This window comes from Martes martes (genome assembly GCF_963455335.1).
Source record: "Martes martes genome assembly, chromosome: 17".
NCBI classification, from domain to species: Eukaryota; Metazoa; Chordata; class Mammalia; order Carnivora; family Mustelidae; genus Martes; species Martes martes.
In genome coordinates, this window is record NC_137905.1 from 47,977,904 (window position 1) to 47,997,806 (window position 19,903).

Genomic DNA, 19,903 nt, shown 5'->3' on the forward strand with positions numbered 1-19,903 from the left:
GAACATAAGCAATAACTTCTTCAACATTGGCCACAGCAACTTCTTTCAAGACATGTCTCCAAAGGCAAAGGGAACAAAAGTGAAAATGAACTTTTGGGACTTCATCAAGCTCAAAAGCTTCTGCACAGCAAAGGAAACAGTCAACAGAACAAAGAGCCAGCCCACAGAATGGAAGAAGATATTTGCAAATGACACTACAGATAAAGGGCTGATACCCAAGATCTATAAAGAACTCCTCAAACTCAATGTGGTTTTGATTTGAATCTCCCTGATGGCTAATGATGATGGAACTTTTTTTCATGTGTCTGTTAGTCATTTGTATGTCTTCTTTGGAGAAGTGTTTGTTCATGTCTTCTGCGCATTTTTTGACTTGATTATTTGTTTTTTGGGTGTTGAGTTTGAGAAGTTCTTTACAGATCTTGGATACCACCCCTTTGTCTGACACAGACAATGTACTATAGTGAAGTCTCATATTCATCAACCTTGGTCAACCATCAACTATTCTAAGTTTTGAGCATCTTACTATATAATCCTCCCTCCCATTTTTTTTGCTTGAATATTTTAATGCAAAAAAAAAAAAAAAATCCAGGGGCGTCTGGGTGGCTCAGTGGGTTAAGTCGCTGCCTTTGGCTCGGGTCATGATCTCAGGGTCCTGGGATCAAGTCCCGCATCGGGCTCTCTGCTCAGCGGGGAGCCTGCTTCCCTCTCTCTCTCTGCCTACTTGTGATCTCTCTCTGTTGAATAAATAAATAAAATCTTAAAAAAAAAATCCAGACATTGAGGCAAGAGGATTTATACTAGATTATCATAAATATATGGAGGTCAAGGGAGAGAGGACATAAACAATTCCGAAGTTTTTACGTGGTGATTAGGAAAATGGTGGTTATTGAGAAAGCCAGGGGCCCCATAAGAGTTGCAGTTAAAGAGGGGTGCCTCAGTGCCTCCATCGGTTAAGCATGCAGTTCTTGATTTCAGCCCAGATCATGATCTCAGGGTCATGAGATTGAGCCCTGCGTCAGGCTCCGAGCTTGGTGTGGGGTCTGCTTGGCATTCTCCCTCTTTCTCTCTCTCCCATCCCTCTCATGTGTGTTCTCTTTCTCTCTGTCTCTAAAATAAATAAAATCTTTTTAAAAAGAGTTGCCGTGAAAGAAAACAATGTGACAAATTTAGTTTGTGCCTTTGGAATTTAATTTGCTCTTGGTTTCCTGAAGACAGATTAAGTCCCCAAACAGTAACAAGGATCCATATAGAGATTTTTTTTTGTCCTTTATCTCACTCTGTGGCATATACAGAAGTCCCAGCTTTTTCAGTATTCAGAAGTTGACAGCCATTTACTGATAATACTTTCATGTCCTAAAACAAACTTACTTAGGAACAGACCAGGACTAACGCATCATTTCTGTGTTTATCACTGTGTCATAATAATGGAGGTGGTAAAAATGGTAACTAGTATTTATTGGGAGCTTTTTATGAGTCAGGCAGAGTTTCCAGTGTTTTTTGTGTATTAACTCATTTATTCCTCAAAAGAACGCTGTTATTATCCCCATGTTACAGATGAGATAGAAGAAGATAAGTGGTCTCCAGACGATCACTCAGCCAGTAACTACGGCACTGAACTAAAACCCTCAGGTCTTAACATGGCACCTCCCCGCCATGTTTTTAACAGTATCCATTACCAGCTGACGCCTCATGTGCTTACCTGTTGGCTGGTGAATTATCTACCTTTTCAACTATAGTATCAGCTTCACGAGCACAGGGACTTTGTTTACTGCTGTATCTTTACTATATGGAATTGTGCCTGGCACATAGCAGATGCTCAATGTGTACTCGTTGAATGTATGAATGAACGTGCTTGGTGAGTAGTAATGAGGCTCTCAGCTAGCAGCTTACCTTCTAAAAAGGTGGATAGATACAAGCTGGATAAATAACTAAAAGATACATTAATATGTTAGAGAGTGCTGATGCCGAGTATCAAAGGGGCGTGATTGGGAGGAGAAGGGAAGTAGTCTGGAGGAGGAGTTCAGTTACATAAAGATGTCCGTGGGATAACATTTGAGTAAGGAACTGATGGTGCTATATAAACAAATAGATAAATAAGTTAACTTTAAACATTAAATAAATACCTAAATAGGGTTTGCTTTATCCAGAGCCCATGATTGACCCTTTTATGATTATTTTACTTTTATTTTATTTTTTTAAGATTTTATTTATTTATTTGACAGACAGATCAAAGGCAGTGAGGCAGGCAGACAGAGAGGGTGAAGGAGGCTCCCTGCTGAGCAGAGAGCCTGATATGGGACTCGATCCCAGGACCCTGAGATCATGACCTGAGCCAAAGGCAGAGGCTTAACCCACTGAGCCACCCAGGCGTCCCGATTATTTTACTTTTAAGGATGACTGTGATGTTGCTTGAACCAAGCAAATAAAAAAGGAAACCCAGAGGAAGAAATGGAGCATTTGGAAGATAGAGTTCATCCTCTCCTTCACCCCATTAAGAACAGCCTCAGAATCTTACAGTTCTGAGCGAAGGAGATTGAAGAGTCCAGTCGTTGCCCCATGGAGTGTCTTCTCAGTCAGCTTTTGATTCTTTGTGTTTTGAGTCCTCAGTATATCCTAGGTGCTGGGGAGAAAAAGGTGTGTTAACATCTCATAGGCAAAACAGATTCTTAACCACTAATTATCCCCTCAGTGGCCCCCAGGTGATGGAAGGCTTCTTGGAGTCCAGAAGTGGAGAGCTGACCCAGGGACCCCAGACCTCACGCCCTTTTGCCCACTAAACGCTGTGAAATGTCAGGTCTCCTTGCAAAACTGTAACTGAGCAGAGCAGGAGGAGAAGCAGAAAGAGGGGCCCAGGACGAGGGAATTGGTGTCACAACCTGAGATTTCTTCCTGGCTTTGAGAGAAGTGGATACGTTGCTCTCATCTCTATTAGAATACTTCTGTCTGAAGTAGGAGGAACCATGAACATGAGTGGCTGTCGCCTGTTGGATGCTTACGTGTATTGTGTTCACAGAAACCTCCTACAACACTAGGTGCTAGATACTGTTATGATCCCATCTTACAGATGTGGAAATAGGGCACGAAGAGCTAGGAAGTCAGAAGAGTCCATGGTAGAATCCTGATGGACTGGCTCCAGTATCTCCCAGCAGGTCATTTCCACAGCAGATCTGTGCCCTCGGGCTCCCCTCTCTCTCATCCTTTCCTACGTCCTCTTCATGTTTGTGGTTAGGAACACAGAGACCAGATAAAAACACGAGCTCTGGAGTCAGAGTTGGACTCAGGCTCATTGTCAACTCTCACCAAACTCTCTGACCTTTGTAGTAACTTAATCTTGTGAATCCTCGGCTTCCTCATCCATTAAATGGGAGCAGTAAACCTCATCTCATCACTTAGAGTTTATATAACATGCCAGGTGCTAAGCCAAGGTTGTTTTTTTCTTTTTTTGCAAATTAGAATTATTAATATGAATTCACTATGGCTACATAATCCAGTTTACAAATTTATTAACTTCTTTTAAAATCTTATCCCATAGCTAGTAAATAGTACTTATTTTTTTTTTAACTTTAGGTGTAATTCACATATCATACCATTCACCCTTTATACAATTCCCTGGTTTTTAGTGTATTCACAAGGTTGTATAACCACTACCACTAATTAGTTCCAGGACATTTTCATCACCCCAAAAAGAAACCCCACACCCCTTAGTTTCACCCTTCACCCCCCGCTCTTCGAGCCCCTGGCAACCACTAAATTCACTTTCTGTCTCTTGATTTGCTTGGGCAGTTTTGCTAGACTTGCTCATGTACTCCCCAGAGCAACGCTGTAAGTTAGGATCTGGGAGTATTATTCATTTAAGTGAGAGACTGTCAGGTTTTTGTTTCGAATGAAAACATCTAGAAGTCATCATTTTAATTAGTTTCCCTTTACCACAGTGAGCATAGGAGAGGGGCAGTTACCACTGGGCCTCTTCCAGCGTCGTGAGGAAAACTCACGTGTTCACAGCTTTTACAAAACCAGATACTGATGTCAATTAAACATCATTTCAAGACAACAGATTATTGAGTAATATACCCAATTAGAATTATGGGCTTTTCAGAGGTAAGGTGAATTTCTTAGGACTAAGAATTGTAAGGGGTGCCTGGCTGGCTCAGTCGGGGCAGCGTGGGACTCTTGATCTCAGGGTCCTGAGTTTGAGCCCCACGACGGGGGTAGAGTTTACTTAAATAATAGATAGATGGATAAATAGATATAAAGGAAGAAAGAACTGTACAGGCTCTGAAGTCTGGATGTCTTATAAAGACTCGTTTACTGGCTGGGGCACCTGGGTGGCTCAGTGGGTTAAAGCCTCTGCCTTCAGCTCAGGTCATGATCTCAAGGTCTTGGGATCCAGCCTTGCATTGGGCTCTCTGCTCAGCAGGGAGCCTGCTTCCTCCTCTCTCTCTCTGCCTACTTATGATCTCTGTCTGTCAAATAAATAAGTAAAATCTTTGAAAAAAAATGACTCATGTACTGGAAATGACAGCAGAAGATATTAGCAAGGACAAATTTATGGTGCATTACATCACCTGCTTTTTTTTTTTTTTTTTTTTTTTTTTTTTTGCAGCCGCAGGGGAGTCAGCGATGAGTTTCCCCTTCTACCCACAAGCTGACCCTCCCAGCAATCCCGTGACAGAAACACTCTTGCTTTTGCAGCTGACAGATTTGAGGCACAGATTTGTTTAAAGTTCACACAGAGGGGCCATCTGGGCACAGCCTACGTCTCATGGCCTCTCTCTTTGCCAGTTCGGCCTCCCCAGGACTCTGCCCTCTCCCTGAAGCAGCAGGAGAAAATGACCAAGTTTCAGGTGAGTTGAGTTTTGATTTTGATTGAAATTACATGCCTTTTTAAAAAAAATTTATTTATTTGACAGATAGAGATCACAAGTAAGGAGAGAGGCAGGCAGAGAGAGAGGAAGGGAAGCAGGCTCCCTGCCGAGCACAGAGCCCCATGCGGGGCTCGATCCCGGGACCCTGGGACCATGACCTGAGCCGAAGGCAGAGGCTTTAACTCACTGAGCCACCCAGGCGCCCCACATGCCTTTTCCTCCAAGATTAGACGCATGTTTTCTCTCCTGTGGGAAGGATCAAGGAGGAAAACCGGTGTTTGCTACGTGCCAGTTACTTAATTTTTGATTAGTTGTTTTTTTGTTTCTGTCCTTAGCTTTTGTTTTGGTTTTAGCTTTGGTTTTATTTTAGCATCTCCATTTCACAAATAACAGCTCAGAAATTTATAGATATCAGAAAATGGAAAAAAAAAAAAAAGCCCACATTACTACACTGCATATGTCGGCTGTTTTCCCCGGGCTCTATTTTTATAATTGTACTTGCAGTATATGTACGGTTTCCAGTGCTGTCTCTTCACTTGGATATCACTTCAGTTTTTTGTGATTCAGCATTCTTTTGTGTGCTCATCTTAAAAGGGCTTCTGGGGCACCCACGTGGCTCAGTCGGTTAAGCATCTGCCTTCAGCTCAGGTCACGCTGGGCTCAGGATGCTGGGATCGAGTCCCGAGTCGGCCTCCTGGCTCAGTGGGAAGCCTGCTTCTCCCTCTCCCTCTGCCTGCCGCTCCCCCTGGTTGTGTGCAAGTGTGTGCGTGCTCTCTCTCTCTCTGTTTCGAATAAATAAAAACAGAATCTTTTTTAAAAATCATTTTTTGAGTTACAGTTTGCATATGATTTACATATCATAAAACATTTGATCAGTTTTGACAAATACGCACACCTGCATGACCACCGCCACAGTCTAGATGTAAACCATTTCTGTCACCACTAAAAGCTCTGGTTCCCTCACATCCCTTCCCAGTTAATCCCAGTGCCACACACCTGGCTGTAGGCAATGACTGATCTATTTTATGTCACTACGTATTAGAGTCATCTTAAGTTTCTTGAGTTTCATATGTTGGTCCTCTTGGGAGCTTCCCAGGTATAATCTGAAATGGGCCCCCATACGTGGGAGGCGGGGAGAGAAGGAAGAAAGGGCCGGCCACTCCAGGTTGGTAGGTAGCAATTTCACTAAGCAAAGGGAACTGACCTGTGAGGCCTGTCTTGGGCGGCAACAAGATGAACGGATCCCCTCCGCTGCCCTCCAAGTCTCGCAAGTTTGTGAAGAGGCCCTGACTGTCACTCAGTCATGTATACCGTGCAGGTGTTTTCAACACCACGTCATCGTCTCAAGGCTATATCCTTGGAGCAGCCTCTGAGAGCGGGAAAGACAAGCAGAACCCACATCCCAAGGACAGGGAGGAGGTGAGGAGTCCCCGAGTGCCAGCGTCCAGCTCATGGGTCGTTTGGCAGTCCTGTCTTCTTGATGACGTCCCCCCCCCATGCCACGTAAATGAAGGTGTACCGTTTGTCCTCATTTTGTGTCAGGTTCCATTTTTTCATCATCATGTTTTTGGACACAAATCAACAGTCCTTTTATTGCTTCATTGTGTGAGTTTACCGGATTTGGTTATCCATTCACCCGCTGATGGACGTTTCGGTGGCGTCTTGTTTTTGGACATCAGATTGCTCCTTCCGTATTTGTGTACTAGATGTTTGGATGAACACAGCCTTTCTCTCTCTCTCTCTCTGACACTAGGAGGAGAATCTAATCTCTGGGTCATATGCTTAACTTCTTAAGAAATTGTCAAATCATTTTCTGTTGTGGTTGCCTGTTTTATATTCCTTCCAGCAACGTGTTCATGTTCCAGTTGGCCCCACATTTTTTCCTAACATTTGATATTTTCAGTCTTAAATTTTAGTTATCTTATGACAGTTGTGTTGTGATATATCATTGCAGCTTTCATTTGCATATATTTTCCTGATGCCTGAGATGTTAAATGTCTTTTTTCTGCTTTTTGGTCATCTGTGTATCTTCTTTTTGAAAGGTTTCTTCAATTCTTTTGCTTATTTTTTTTTTAAAGACTTTATTTATTTATTTGTCAGAGAGAGTGAGCACAGGCAGACAGAGTGGCAGGCAGAGGCAGAGGGAGAAGCAGGCTCCCTGCTGAGCAAGGAGCCCGATGTGGGACTCGATCCCAGGACGCTAGGACCATGACCTGAGCCGAAGGCAGCTACTTAACCAACTGAGCCACCCAGGCGTCCCAATTCTTTTGCTTATTTTTAAACTAAGTTGTTTATCTTTGTAGTGAATTTTAATACTTCTTTTAATATTCTAAATACATGTTGTCCTTCAGACCCATGGGCATTTAGGTCTTTCATTTATAGCTTCTTTTATTTTGGGGGGTCTTAGTTCTTTCCCTCAGTCATGTTTTATAGCTTTCAACATGTGGGTTTCTTACATGTATCCTGTTAAATTTATCCCTAAATGATTTATGTTTTGGGGGTGCTATTCTGAATGCTGTTGTTTTTGAAATTCAATTTCTACTTGTTTGTTGCTAGAATATAGAAATATAATTGACCTTTGTATCTTGACTTTGCTAAATTTGCGTATTAAATCGAGAAACATTTTTCTAAGCTGTCAGGATTTTCCGTATAGTCATCAGTAAATAAAGAGTTGTATTTTTTCCATTCCTGTCCCCATTGTATAGACTTCTTTTTCTTCTCTTATTGCACTGGCTAAAACTTTTAGAACAGTTTTGCCATATATATCCTTTCCTTGTTCTTTTCTATTTTTTTTTTTAGAGATTGTATTTATTGGGCGCCTGGGTTGTTCAGTTGGTTAAGCAACTGCCTTCGGCTCAGGTCATGATCCTAGAGTCCTGGGATCGAGTTCCGCATCAGGCTTCCAGCTCCATGGGGAGTCTGCTTCTCCCGCTGACCTTCTCCCCTCTCATGCTCTCTCTCACTCTCTCTCTCTCAAATAAATAAATAAAATCTTTTAAAAAATTGTATTTATTAGAGAGAGAGCAAGCAAGAGAGTGAGCATGGGGGGGGCAGAGAGAGAGGGAGAAGCAGGCACCCCACTGAGCAGGGAGCCTGACCCAGGTCTCTATCAAGGACCCTGGGATCATGACCTGAGCTAAAGGCAGATGCCTAACTGACAAATCACCCAGGCACCCCCTTTCCTTGTCCTTTATTTTATTTTATTTTATTTTATTTTATTTTATTTTATTTATTTGACACAGAGAGAGAAAGCACAAGCAGGTGGAGTAGCAGGCAGAGGAAGAGGGAGGAGCAGGCTCCTGACACTGGGCTCGATCCCAGCACCCTGGGATCATGACCTGAACCGAAGGCAGTTGCTTAACCAACTGAGCCACCCAGGCACCCCTACTTGTTCTCAATCTTAGGGAGAAAGCATTCAGTATTCCGCTGCCTGGTGGGCTTTTTTAGATGTCCATCATTGGGGGTGAGGAAGTTCCCTTCTAGTCCTGCTTTACTCAGAGTTTTTGTTATGAATGCGCATCAGCTTTGTAAGTGCATTTTCTTTTAATAATCTGAAGTCATATGCTTCTTTGGTTCAGTTAAATTCTTTGAAACCCTCTTTTTTAAGCTTGGTTGGGGTGGGTCTAGAGTAACCTTTATTCCAGAGCAATGGCTCTCAGGAGCAATTTTGCCACACCATGGAACATCTGGCAGTGTCTGGACATTTTGGTCTGTCAGGACTAGAGGGTCAGTACCACGGACAGCTACTGGGCAGAGGCCAGGGATGCTCTTAAATGTCCCACAGTGCACAGGATAGCCCCCAGAAACACAGAACTGCCTGGTACAAAATGTCAACTGTTGAGAAACTCTGTTCTAGAGAGAGTTTACCCTTCTACTGTAGAGCGGCCCTTCAGTTGCTGCCAAATGTCCCTAATGATGAGTGAGGGCTTTCCATTTGGCTGTTCGGAATTCAAACATCTCTAAGTCCTACTAAGCTCTGGGAACCATTCAGCCCTCGACGTCGCTCCCCAGGTACTTTTTGCCTGGCCTGTGGAGTTTCGTCCTGTATGTGCACAGTCTGGTTTTTAGCAATAGACTCAAAGGGATTCCTGTGCAGATTTCCAGTGCTTTTCTTGTGCATAATTCCCTCCTTTCTGGAACTTTGCTCTGCATTTTCCACCTATCCGGTCTCCCCTTCTGATTTTTCTGTCTCTTCAATTCAGCAGGGCTCTGACCGGGTGCCCCCTTCCTGCACTTGCAGTTCAGAAGTCATCGATGGGCAAACATCTAGGGGGATGGGAGGGCTCGCCTCATTTTTCCCCTTCATTTCAGAGATCGAAGTATTGTGCTTTCAGTGTCTGAAAGCAGTTTGTTTTCATACTCTTTTTCTATTTTACCATTTATAATAGGAGGACTTTTTATTTTTTATTTTTTGGAGGACTTTTTTTAAAAAAAGATTTTATTTATTCACTTGACAGAGAGAGAGAGAGAGAGAGAGAGAGCGCGCGCACAAGCAGCGGGGAGTGGCAGTCAGAGGCAGAGGGAGAAGCAGGCTTCCTGCCAAGCAGGGAACCTGAGGTGGGGCTTGATCCCAGGACCCTGAGATCATGACCTGAGCCGAAGGCAGAGGCTGTAACCCACTGAGCCACCCAGGTGCCCTGACACACTATTTTTAAAGTGCTGAATGAGAAGAACTGTCAACTATTTCCAGTTATACTGGAAATAAATAAAAATTAAAAACAAATATGACCCAGGGTGCCTGGGTGGCTGAGTCAGTTAAGCCTCTGCCTTCAGCTCAGGTCATGATCCTAGGTTCCTGGGATCGAGTCCCACATCGGGCTCCTTGCTTGGCGGGGAGTCTGCTTCTCCCTCTGCCTGCCTTTCCCCTGCTTGTGTTCTTTCTCTCTCTCTGACAAATAAAAATAAAATCTTTTTAAAAAGTAAAATAAAAAAATAAAAAATATGACCCAACTCTATGCAGTCTTTAAGAAACTCACCCTAGGGGGCTCCCTTCTACTTGCTAAATGGGATGCTACCTTATTCATGAAACACTTTATAAAACTAATTAGATGTTCAAGTTAAAAAAAAAACTCACTTCAAATATAATGGTATCAGCAGGTTGAAAAGTAAAAGGCTGGAAAAAGACCATGCAAACATTAATCAGAAGAAAGCAGGGGTGACTAAATCAATGTGGAACTGTACTCATACACTTACCATATCAATTATAATTACATTAATAAAAACGAGCATCCGTTGAGGATCTACTCTGTGGCAGATGTATGTGTTCTATACATCTGTCCGGTGGACATCTGTGACGATGGAGATCGTCTAGATTGTGCTGTCCGATATGGTGGTCATCAGCCACATGTGGCCCTTGACCACTTGAAACATGGCTAGTGCAACTGAGGGAGTGAAGTTCTAATTTTATGTAATTTAAAATTTAAATTTACCTAGTCACATGTGAGTCACATGGCTACTCAATCAGGCAGCATAGCTATGAAAACATTATATGTATATCCATTTACATAACCAGCCATCTTCCAGTATGGACACCGTCACACAGATGAGGAAATAGATTAAGGATTTGTCTGAAGATCTTACAGCTTTTGAGGGCCAGGGCTTGGGGACTTACACGGTATAGCAAGAAACACTGAACACTGGGACACTTTGAATGCTGCCGTGGGTAGGTGGCATGGCCTCCAGACTGCAGAGGGTCCTTTGTCTCGCTCCCCAGGAAGGGTGACCTGTTGGTTTGTCAGATCGTAATGAAGTGATAGTCCCCTGACGTAGTGATTTTGGGAATCAGAAAGGAAAGACAAAAATTATTTGTTGGGACTGCTGGGACTCAATTGACTTAACATCTCTGGGATGATTTGGTAGTACCGATGAAATTATAAACTGTATATACCCCATGATTCCAGAGTTACTGTTCTAGGGCACTGACTGTAGGAATACTCACAAATGTTACCACGTTAAATATACAGGGATTATTTGTAATTGGTTGTGTTCTTTTTTTTAAAATCACGTTCAGCCCAATATATAGTACATCATTAGTTTTTGACGTAGTGTTCAGTGATTCATTAGTCGCGCAGAACAGCCAGTGCTCATCATAGCACGTGCCCTCCTTAATGCCCATCCCCTGGTTATCCCATCCCCCCCCATCCCTCCTTTCTGCAAGCCTCAGCTTTCAAATTGCAGTTAAACTTTAAAATTTTAACTTTAATTTGAAATTTTTAATTATTTTAAATTTTAAATTAGTTTTTAATTTTTTAGTCGTATGTTTGATGTGACTGTGGCAAAGTCATGGAAATGACATGTGGGGTGCAGAAGAGGAAACCAATTAGGTAGAGCCAAGGCCCTCAGAATCCAGAACAGCGTCTCACCCAGCCTCCCACCTTCTTAGTACGCCTTGTCCCCACTGGCCATTGGTTATGGGATGAAGTTGCGTGTGCTTGGTGTTGTAGGAGGCAGTGACATTCAAGGACGTGGTGGTGGTCTTCACCAGAGAGGAGCTGGGCCTGCTGGATCCCATCCAGAGGAAGCTGTACCAGAATGTGATGCTGGAGAACTTCAGGAACCTGCTCTCTGTGGGTGAGCACAGCGGCTCTCTCTGACTCAACGTCAGCCCCCTGGAATGTCTTGGTTTCAAATGTTTAAGACTTGGGGACTCTTATAGTGCTTCCCTACACTTGGGGTCTCAGGTTCCTCATTCTGGTGGGACACCTTCTCTGTACCTTGTCTGTTTTTTGTCAGATTACGGTTGTGACATCTTGTGAGGTTTGTAATCAGTTGGTGACTTACATCATTATTGTGCTGAATGAGACAGGTCAGAAATGGCGTACCTCCTTGTCAGGAACTACGTACTGTGCAACAGAAATTGTGAGCAAAAGCAGGAAAGGAAATGTGGCAGGAGTAGGTTGTGGTTAGAGTGAGGTCAGCACATCTGTGTGCTTGTATCCTGGATCACAGCGTAAAAGGTATTTGTTACAGCAAGTCACGGTCAGAATTTGGGAAAATACTACATAAAGAGCGTAAAGACTGTAATTCTGGAATTAGCATTTTTGCCTTCAATTTATCCACGCTGTACACGCGCCATTTCTTTTTCATAGGCTGTGAACCCTTCAGATTAGGTACGACATTACCGTTGGGCAGAGAAGAGAAGCTTTGGGCGAGGGAGGCAGAAACCCAGGGGGATGGGCGTTCAGGTGAGAGGCGGGCAGCTCGGTGTCCTCACCGCCTCCCTGAGGGCCAGCCCGCCCCAGCCCTGCATCCGTTTCCCTGCCTCATTGCAGCAGCTCGCCCACTGCCTCCCTGCTCCGGGTGGGGGGGGGCGGTCTGTTCTGCACATGCGCGAGGTCCCGGAAGTCAGCCCGTGTCCCTCCACGTGTTTAGTCTTCTGTGACTCCTGTCTTGGTACAACCCACAGTCCTCCCGGTGGCCGTTTGGACAGTAGCGAGGCGGCCTTCTGCGGGCTTGTCCTGACCGGTGCTCCCTGCTTCACGCTGGGTGAGCGCTGCCCCCTCCCTGCACCGTTCGGTCCTCTCTGCTCTGGCCTCGCCTCTCTCCTCCCTTTCTTCCCCCGTCTCTTCGCTCCCTCCTTTCTCCATTTGTCTTTAATGTGTATATCCCTCAGGTAAACCCGGCCTAAGATAACAGCAATAGTTGTTCGTACTGAATATGAGCAGCAGAAAGCCCAAACAAAAAAAAAAAACACACAAAAAAACCCCAGAAAAATCCCTCTGTGAACCTGGTGTCGTGAGTAGTGAGGGGAAGGTCTCCCCGGTCCTTCAGTTGTTTCTTCCTGTGTATCTTTCTGCTGCGTGAGGCCAAATGCGGTCAGGCATGTCGGCTGCTCGCTGCGTCCAACTTGCCGCCTTGTTCTTACATGTAAACCTAACCTTGGGGGGTAGGATCCCAGTGATTACCATGGTCTGTTTGCTGCTTCCTTTTTTTTTTTTTTTTAAATTTTATTTATTTGTTCATGAGAGACAGAAAGAGAGAGGCTGAGGCAGAGAGAGAAGCAGGCTCCCCATGGAGCAGGGAGCCCGATGCGGGACTCGATCCGAGGACCCCGGGATCATGATCTGAGCTGAAGGCAGACGCTTCACCGACTGAGCCCCCCAGGCGCCCTATTTGCTTCTAATTAGGTAGTTTCACGGTTGCTTTGCCTCTCTGTACAAATCTATACTTTTCTTCAGGTACAGAAAACTGCACCAATTATAAACGCGCAGCCCCATGAATTTTCAGGGCATGAAGTGACTTATTTGCCTTCCAGTTCTTTTTACCGAGGTACCATTTAAATTTGCACATTTTCAGCGTGCAGTTCTGACAACCGGACAGTCCTCTGTAAGCCGTATTCCTCAGAATGCGGAACAATCTCACAGCATATTCTGCCCCCACGTCCCTTTTTCTTTTTTTTTAATTTTTAATTTTTTTTAATTTTCAGCATAACAGTATTCATTGTTTTTGCACCACACCCAGTGCTCCATGCAATACGTGCCCTCCTTAATACCCACCACCTGGTTCCTCCGACTCCCCCCCCCCCCAAAACCCTCAGGTTGTTTTTCAGAGTCCATAGTCTCTCATGGTTCACCTCCCCTTCCAATTTCCCTCAACTCCCTTCTCCTCTCCATCTCCCCTTGTTCTCCCTGTTATTTGTTATGCTCCACAAATAAGTGAAACCATATGATAATTGACTCTGCTTGACTTATTTCACTCAGCGTAATCTCTTCCAGTCCCGTCCATGTTGCTACAAAAGGTGGGTATTCAAACTTTCTGATGGAGGCATAATACTCCATAGTGTATATGGACCACATCTTCCTTATCCGTTCGTCCGTTGAAGGGCATCTTGGTTCTTTCCACAGTTTGGCGACCGTGGCCATTGCTGCTATAAACATTGGGGTACAGATGGCCCTTCTTTTCACTGCATCTGTATCTTTGGGGTAAATACCCAGTAGTGCAATTGCAGGGTCAAAGGGAAGCTCTATTTTTAATTTCTTGAGGAATCTCCACACTGTTTTCCAAAGTGGCTGCACCAACTTGCATTCCCACCAACAGTGTAAGAGGGTTCCCCTTTCTCCACATCCTCTCCAACACATGTTGTTTCCTGTCTTGCTAATTTTGGCTATTCTAACTGGTGTAAGGTGGTATCTCAATGTGGTTTTGATTTGAATCTCCCTGATGGCTAGTGATGATGAACATTTTTTCATGTGTCTGGTAGCCATTTGTATGTCTTCATTGGAGAAGTGTCTGTTCATATCTTCTGCCCATTTTGAACCAGGAAGAAATTGACAACCTGAATAGACCGATATCTAGTAATGAGATTGAAGCAGTGATCAAAAACCTCCCAAAAAACAAGAGCCCAGAACCTGACGGATTCCCTGGGGAATTTTACCAAACTTTCAAAGAAGAAATAACACCTATTCTCTTGAAGCTGTTTCAAAAAATTGAAGCAGAAGGAAAACTTCCAGACTCTTTTTATGAAGCCAGCATCACCCTGATCCCCTAACCAGGCAAAGACCCTACCAAAAAGGAGAATTTCCGCCCAATATCACTGATGAATATGGATGCTAAGATTCTCAACAAGATCCTAGCAAACAGGACCCAACAGCACATTAAAAAGATTATCCACCAGGACCAGGTGGGATTCATCCCTGGGTTACAAGGATGGTTCAACATTCGCAAATCAATCAGTGTGATAGAACAAATCAATAAGAGAAGAGAGAAGAACCACATGATCCTCTCAATTGATGCAGAAAAAGCATTTGACAAAATCCAGCATCCGTTCCTGATTAAAACGCTTCAAAGTATAGGGATAGAGGGAACATTCCTGAACCTCATAAAATCTATCTATGAAAGACCCACAGCAAATATCATCCTCAATGGGAAAAAGCTTGCAGCCTTCCCGTTGAGATTAGAAACACGACAAGGATGCCCACTCTCACCACTCTTGTTCAACGTAGTATTAGAAGTCCTAGCAACAGCAATCAGACAACAAAGAGAAATAAAAGGTATCCAGGTTGGCAGTGAAGAAGTCAAACTCTCTCTCTTCGCAGATGACATGATTATATGGAAAACCCAAAAGACTCCACCCCCAAACTGCTAGAACTCATACAGCAATTCGGTAACATGGCAGGATGCAAAGTCAATGTACAGAAATCAGTGGCTTTCTTATACACTAACAATGAAAATACAGAAAGGGAAATTAGAGAATCGATTCCATTTACTATAGCACCAAGAACCATAAGATACCTGGGAATAAGCCTAACCAAAGAGGTAAAGGATCTGTACTCGAGGAACTACAGAACACTCATGAAAGAAATTATAGAAGACACAAAAAGATGGAAGACCATTCCATGCTCTTGGATCGGAAGAATAAACATTGTTAAAATGTCTATACTGCCTAGAGCAGTCTATACTTTTAATGCCATTCTGATCAAAATTCCACCGGTATTTTTCAAAGAGCTGGGGCAAATAATCCTAAAATTTGTATGGAATCAGAAGAGACCCCAAATTGCTAAGGAAATATTGAAAAATAAAAATAAAACTGGCAGCATCACGTTACCTGATTTCAAGCTTTACTACAAAGCTGTGATCACCAAAACAGCGTGGTACTGGCATAAAAACAGACAGATAGACCAGTGGAACAGAGTAGAGAGCCCAGATATGGACCTTCAACTCTATGGTCAAATAATCTTCGACAAAACAGGAAAAAATATCCAGTGGAAAAAAGACAGTCTCTTCAATAAATGGTGCTGGGAAAACTGGACAGCTATATGTAGAAGAATGAAACCCGACCATTCTCTTACACTGTACACAAAGATAAACTCGAAATGGATAAAAGACCTCAACGTGAGACAGGAATCCATCAGAATCCTAGAGGAGAACATAGGCAGTAACCTCTTCGATATCACCCACAGCAACTTCTTTCAAGATATGTCTCCAAAGGCAAAGGAAACAAAAGCGAAAATGAACTTTTGGGATTTCATCAAGATCAAAATCTTCTGCACAGCAAAGGAAACAGTCAACAAAACAAAGAGGCAACCCACGGAATGGGAGAAGATATTTGCAAATGACAGTACAGACAAAAGGTTGATATCCAGGATCTATAAAGAACTCAAACTCAACACACACAAAACAGATAATCATATCAAAAAATGGGCAGAAGATATGAACAGACACTTCTCCCTCCCTTATTTTTTTAAAATATTTTATTTATTTATTTGACAGACGGAGATCACAAGTAGGCAGAGAAGCAGGCAGAGAGAGAGAGGAGGAAGCAGGCTCCCTGCTGAGCAGAGAGCCCAATGTGGTAGTCGATCCCGGGACCCTGAGATCATGACCTGAGCCGAAGGCAGAGGCTTTAACCCACTGAGCCACCCAGGCACCCCTCCCCTGTCCCTTATTAAAAGCTCTTAAGCAAACATCAGAACACCCCAGGATTTTGCGTTTTGTCTCTCCATCTAGGTGCCCTGCCCCATCTGTGAAGAATCTTCTTGAGGTCTGTTTTTACTGCACAGAAGCACAGACTTAAGAGTTTCTTCCCCCCTAATGATCTTCACAAACAGAAGCTCACAGAGAAGGGTGCTAAGTGGCTCCCAGTGTTCGCGCTCCTCCCGAAGACAGTTCGCACGAGCAGAATAAGCTAGCGTGACTGAAGGACTATTTCAGAACATTGTTAATGTCTACCTGATTAGAAGTTCTGTGGCACTTGTATTCACTACCTACTGCTACATAACAAATTACTCTTGAACTTATTGGCTTACAATCACAAATATTTATTTACAGTTAATGTGAGCCCAGGAATCTTGGGGCAAGTTTCTGGGTGGTTCAGGCTCCGGATCTCATGAAGTCACTGACAAGGAGCCCCAGGGCTGCAGCTGAGGGCCTGATGGGGCCGAAGGGGCTGCTTCCAAGATGGGCTCATTCACGTTGTTGTTGGCAAAATACCTCGGTTCCTTGCTGGCTGTTTGGCGTCTCAGTTCCTTGCCAAGTGCGCCTCTCTCTAGGGCTGCATGAGTGTCCTTGAAACATGGCATCTGGTTTCCCCAACAGCTGTGGAGAGTGGAAGGCAGAAGCCACCATGTCTTCCCTGACCTAACCTTGGAAATGACATAGCATCACTTCTGCCATGTTCTGTTGGCTTCATAGTCTGATCCTGGTACATTGTGGGAGGGGACCTCTGTAGGGGTATGGCTACCCGGAGGCAGGGACCACTGGGTCACCATCTTGCATGCCTACCACCACAGCACCTTTTGTGCACGTATGAGCCCACAAAACCTGAAAAATGACATTAACCATCCAGGCTTATCAGAAAATCCAGCCAAAGTAAGTGGCCACGATGGTCATAGGATTTTACTCCCGTGGGATGTGTCCACTGTGGGATTACATTTTCTAGGGTTTTTTTTTTTTTTCCTAGTTACAGTGTTCATCAGTTGAATATCATATATTAGGACTTCATGGAAATAAAGGGGAATTCTCTCCAATCCAGCTTGTTTAGTGTTGTTTACTGGCTAAATTAAGGATATAAATATACCATCACATGGATTCATTATTAGGACAGAGGAAGTATTTCCTTTTGCAAATACATTCTTTTCACTTTTCAAAGATGTCCTCTCTTTTTTTTTTTTTTTTTTTTCCTGTGGGAACTCTTGGCATCACCTGATAATCCCATCTGTAAACAGATGTAAAAAAAAGACAGATTCAGCCTTTTGTAGCCATTTTTGGCTTGTTTTTTACAAATATGCAGGTAGTGTGATGTAACCATGATTTTAAGGCCTATAAATATGTACGATTTTGTAGCTCTTATACACCTGCTGCAGAAAAGGCAAGAATTATTTAAGTGATTATTTTTATGGACAAGGAAGTAAAGTTTCTCCTCTATATAATCTTTCTGGGGCATCTTTTTGTTGCTCTGAAGCCTTGTATTTCTAATTTTGATCCCAGACATTAGTTTTGGTATCATTGGAAATAACTCTCTTTGGCCCTTAGCGGGCAGGAGCCTAATCATTACCTCTTCGTTTCCGTAGGCATAAAAAAAGCCAGTGAAAAAGTCAAGCTGATGTCTTCACTGGTTGAGTAAGTTCTCTTGGTGTGATTGACTGATGAAATATTTCACTTGTCCACATTTTCACCTCTGAATCCTCTTTATCCTTCCAGGGCTCAGGAATCGAAATGAGATAGAGACTTTTCAAAAAGTAGGATTAAGCTACCTTTTACATGAAGATGTTCTATGCTGGCAGCTGTGGGAGCAATTTACAAGTAAATTAAGCAGAAATCAAGACTCAATAATAAATCTGCAAAGCCAGAAGTCCAAGTCGCCAAAACGAAGTGATTCCTCCTGTCAGATGTGGACAGGAGAATCGCCTCCGGTTTCTGAAGATGAAAACTATGTAATAAAGCTTCGAGGGGAGAGTTCCAATAATATCAGAAGTCGAGAGTTTCCAATTAAGACCATTGGTGATTTCTGGAAGAAAATCTGTCTGAGAGAGTCACACAATTACCAGAGTAGGTGCCGGCAGGTCGACATAAAAAATAAACCATGTAAGTGTGACTGTTGTGTTATGTCAAGGACCTCCCATCATCATCATGATCAGGAAGAACACAAAAGCAGGAAGGCCTCTAGCCACAGTGATTGTGGAAAAGACTTCACGAGGGAATCACGTCAATATAGCATAACCCACTCAGGAGAGAAGCATGGTGTACGTAGTGAGTGTGGGCAGGACATCAGTGACAGCTCAGCGTTTTGCATTTGCCAGACCATTCACTCAGGGGAGAAATGTGGTAGGAATGATGAGTGTGACGGGGGCTTCAGTCAGAGCTCAGACCTGCAAAATCCTCGGGGAGTCAACACAGGAGAAAAGCCCTGCAAACATCCGGTATGTGCTAAGAGCTTCAATCAGAACTCCTGTCTTCCCACCCGTGAGCCCCTTCACCCAGGAGGAGATCCGTATAGGTGTGACATGTGTGGGAAGGGCTCCAGTCATAGCCCACATTGCAGCATTTGCTGTGTAGATGACACTGGAGAGAAATCCTCTAACTGTGATAAAGGCTTTAATCAGACATCACAGCTTCAGGCCTGTCAGAGAGCCCAGCCTAGAGACAGAACCTACAAATGGGAGGCATGTGACAGGCTAGTTAATCAGAATCCTGGTCCTCTCCAGAGAGTTCACTTGGGAGAGAAACCATATAAATGCGAGGTATGTGGGAAGGACTTCAGTAAGGCCTCAAATCTTCAAGCCCATCAGAGAATCCATACCGGAGAGAAGCCATATAAGTGTGATGTGTGTGATAAGAACTTCAGCCGGAATTGCCACCTTCAGGCCCATCAGCGAGTCCACACAGGAGAAAAACCATACAGGTGTGACACATGTGGTAAGTACTTCACTCAGATTTCCCATCTTCAGGTCCATCAGAGAGTCCACACAGGAGAGAAGCCATACAAATGTGAGACATGTGGTAAGGGCTTTTGTCAGAGTTCCCATCTTCAAGACCATCAGAGAGTCCACACTGGAGAGAAACCCTACAAATGTGATGTGTGTGGGAAGGATTTCAGTTGGAGCTCCCATCTTCAAGCCCATCAGAGAGTCCATACGGGGGAGAAACCCTACAAATGTGAAGAATGTGGGAAGGGCTTCATCTGGAACTCGTATCTTCATGTTCATCAGAGGATCCACACGGGAGAGAAACCCTATAAATGTGGCCTGTGTGGGAAGAGCTTCAATCAGACCTCACATCTTCAAGCCCATTGGAGAGTCCATACGGGAGATAAACCCTACAAATGTTTTGACTGTGGTAAGGGTTTTAGTAAAAGTTCACATCTTCAAGTTCATCAGAGAGTCCATAGTGGTAATAAATCCAGTACACGTGATGTGTCGCGGCCGGCGCGGCAAGGATGTCAGGGCCGAGGGGCAAGGGAATGCTAAAGAAGACGAGAGGGACACCAGGATGATTATCCACAGAGTGCCACATAGCATTTATTAGTTCATTCTTTTGTAAGCCTGCTTAATCATAGCAATGTGACTTGACCTTGACTACCATTCCTGGGCTGCCGAGCTTGT